A 3,936-nucleotide genomic window follows, 5' to 3' on the forward strand; every position below is an offset into this window, starting at 1 on the left:
GGTGTGCTTACTGTTTTAGCTCCAGAAATCAGGATCTTGATCCTGGTGTTCCCAAGTGCAGGGAACAATGCTCCAAGGTGCACAGGTCATCGTAGGAATAACAATGCAGGCGTACCTATAATACTGAAGGGAATTTATTGATGTCTCCAAAGAGGAAGCTGAAAGCAAAGCCAGACTTGTGTACTCCAGGCTTTTGTTTTTGATACATGGCGCCTGTGCAATTTTTAAAGAAAAAAAAACTAAAGAAGCAGTTTTTAGAGCGGTGTTGAAAGAGGGGATCAAGCTGTGGTTACATTGCATGGTGGAACAGCCTCAATGGGCCGAATGGTCTCCTGCTCCTGGTGGTGCAGCCTTGCAGAGTTGCAGCCTAATGCCCCTGTCCCACTTAGGAAACCTGAACGGAAACCTCTGGAGACTTTGCGCCCCACCCAATGTTTCCGTGCAGTTCCCGGAGGTTTTTGTCAGTCTCCATACCTGCTTCCACTACCTGCAGCCTCCGGCAACCACCTGCAACCTCCGGGAACCGCACGGAAACCTTGGGTGGGGTGCAAAGTCTCCAGAGGTTTCCATTCAGGTTTCCTAAATGGGACAGGGGCATTACAGAACCAGGTGCCCAGGTTCGATCCTGACTACGCGTGCTGCCTGTACGGAGTTTGTACATTCTCGCCGTGACCATGCGGGTTTTCTCCGGGTGCTCGGGTTTCCTCCCCCACTCCAAGGCCGTGCAGGTTTGTAGGTTCATTGAGTTCTGCTAATTGTAAATTGTCCCCAGTGCTTGTACGATAGTGCTAGTGTACGGGGGTGGTCGCTGGTCTATGGGCTCAGTGGGCCCAAGGGTATGTTCCCATGCTGTATCTCAAAAGTCTAAAGTCTAGAGAGTTAAAGAGAGGTTGAGAGTTAGGGTTTAGAAAAGTGGAGTAGGAAAATCCTCAATAGATTTCCCAAGAATAGGAATAACATCGGAAAGTACAGCATGGGAACAGACCCTTCAGCACTCAATGTCTGTGCATCAGATGATGCCAAGTTAAAATACTCCCCTTTGTGACCATTATCCCTCCATTTCCTGCAATGTCCCTCTCCTAACCAAGAGCCCCTTCACCGCCACTATTGTACCACCACCATCCCTGGCAGTGTGTTCCAGGCACTCACCACTATCTTGGATCGTACATCTTTAAACTTTGCTCTTCTCACCTTAAAGCTATTCCCTCTAGTCCCTGACATTTCAATAGACAATAGACAATCAACAATAGGTGCAGGAGTAGGCCATTCAGCCCTTCGAGCCAGCACCGCCATTCAATGTGATCATGGCTGATCATCCCCAATCAGTACCCCATTCCTGCCTTCTCCCCCATATCTCCTGACTCCACTATTTTTAAGAGCCCTATCTAGCTCTCTCTTGAAAGCATCCAGAGAACCCGCCTCCACCGCCCTCTGAGGCAGAGAATTCCACAGACTCACCACTCTCTGTGAGAAAAAGTGTTTCCTCGTCTCCGTTCTAAATGGCTTACTCCTTATTCTTAAACTGTGGCCCCTGGTTCTGGACTCCCCTAACATCGGGAACATGTTTCCTGCCTCTAGCGTGTCCAAACCCTTAACAATCTTATATGTTTCAATGAGATCCCCTCTCATCCTAAACTCCAGAGTGTATATTAAGTAAAAAAGTTCCACCTATGGAAAAAAGTTTGCCTGCTCTACCTATGCCTCTCATCATTTCATATACTTCTATCAGGTCTCTCCTCAACCTCTGACGTTCCAGAGAAAACAATCCTAATATGATCAACTCTTCTTTGGATAATGCCCTCTAACCCAGGCTGCTTTCAGGTAAACCTTCACCCTTGCTAAATCCTCCACAACCTTCTCTAATGGGGCGACCAGAACTGCACACAGTACTCCAAAAGCGGAATAACCAAAGCCTTGATCTGTCGGAAGATTGCCACACTTAGTAGAGAGGGGGGAACGCAGCATGTCAGGAGTTGGGGAACGATGTCACCCTCTTGCAAAAAGAGAGGGGCAATGAAAAAAAGTTCAATATATATATACACACAAACACACACTAAATAAAACAAATAGACAATAGACAATAGGTGCAGGAGTAGGCCATTCGGCCCTTCGAGCCAGCACCGCCATTCAATGTGATCATGGCTGATCATCCCCAATCAGTACCCCGTTCCTGCCTTCTCCCCATATTCCGACTCCGCCATTTTTAAGAGCCCTATCTAGCTCTCTATTGAAAGCATCCAGAGAACCTGCCTCCACCGCCCTCTGAGGCAGAGAATTCCACAGTCTCAGCACTCTCTGTGAGAAAAAGTGTTTCCTCGTCTCCGTTCTAAATGGCTTACCCCTTATTCTTAAACTGTGGCCCCTGGTTCTGGACTCCCCCAACATCGGGAACATGTTTCCTGCCTCTAGCGTGTCCAAGCCCTTATATGTTTCAATGAGATATCCTTTCATCATTCTAAACTCCAGAGTGTACAAGCCCAGCTGCTCCATTCTCTCAGCACATGACAGTACAGCCATCCCGGGAATTAACCTTGTAAACCTATGCTGCACTCCCTCAAATTAGGGGACCAAAACTGCACACAATATTCCAGGTGTGGTCTCACTAAGGCTCTGTACAACTGCAGAAGGACCTCTTTGCTCCTATATTCGATTCCTCTTGTTATAAAGGCCAACATGCCATTCACTTTCTTCACTGCCTGCTGTACCTGCATGCTTACTTTCATAGACTGATGTACAAGTCCCCCAGATACCGTTGTACTTCCCCTTTTCCCAACTTGACGCCATTTGGATAGTAATTTGCCCTCCTGTTTGCAGGAAGAAATAAACAAACTTCAAGACAGAAAGACAAAACCAATGTTCCCAAGTCCATGTTTTTCAGAGCTTATTTGGAGGTTGTAGTGTTTAATAGTCTGATGGCTGCAGGGAAGAAGCTGTTCCTGAACCTGGACGTTACAGTTTTCAGGCTCCTTTATCTTCTTCCATATGACAGGAGTGAAATGAGAGTGTGGCCAGGGTGGTGTGGGTCTCTGATGATACCAGCTGCATTTTTTGAGGCAGCGACTCCTGTAGATCCTTTCGATGGTGGGGAAGTCAAACTGAAGAAGGGTCCTGATCCGAAACATCGCCTATCCATATCCTCCAGAGATGCTGCCTGACGCACAGACTTACTTCACCCTTTTTTGTAAACCAGCATCTGCAGTTCCTTGCTTTTCGCTTGAAACAGACACTCTGTCCGTTTCAAGGGGAACATCAAGTTCTGTCATGGCAAATAATCTGATTATCCAGTCGACAGAGAAAATGACTTAAGGATGTTTTCATGGGGGGCACAGTAGCACAGCGGTAGAGTTGCTGCCCTACAGCGCCAGAGACCCGGGTTCGATCCTGACTAAGGGTGCTGTCCGTATGGCATGTGCACGTTCTCCCTGGGACCGCGTGGGTTTCCATCGGGTGCTCAGGTCTCCTCCAAAGACGTACAGGTTTGTAGGTTAATTGGCTTTGGTAAAATTGTAAATTGCCCCTATTGTGTAGGATAGTGCTAGTGTACGGGGTGACCGCTGGTCGGCTTGAACTCAGTAGGCCAATGGGCCTGGTTCTGCGTTATGTCTCTAAACTCTAAGTTGTGAAAGCTGCCTAAAAAATTCCCAGCAATTTGTGGAAATTCTTGGCCCATGTATACATGCACAAAATAGAGAGGGAACACTTGGAAAGCTCATGTCCATTCACACTGAAGGCCAGCATATACAGTGGCTTGCAAAAGTTTTCATACCCCTTGAACTTTTCCACATTTTGTCGCGTTACAACCACAAACGTAAATGTATTTTATTGGGATTTTATGTGATAGACCAACACAAAGTGGTGCATAATTGTGAAGTGGAAGGAAAATGATACATGGTTTTCAAATTTTTTTACAAATAAAAAACTGAAAAGTGTGGCGTG

This window comes from Amblyraja radiata, chromosome 32 (genome assembly GCF_010909765.2).
Source record: "Amblyraja radiata isolate CabotCenter1 chromosome 32, sAmbRad1.1.pri, whole genome shotgun sequence".
In the NCBI taxonomy this organism is placed as follows: domain Eukaryota; kingdom Metazoa; phylum Chordata; class Chondrichthyes; order Rajiformes; family Rajidae; genus Amblyraja; species Amblyraja radiata.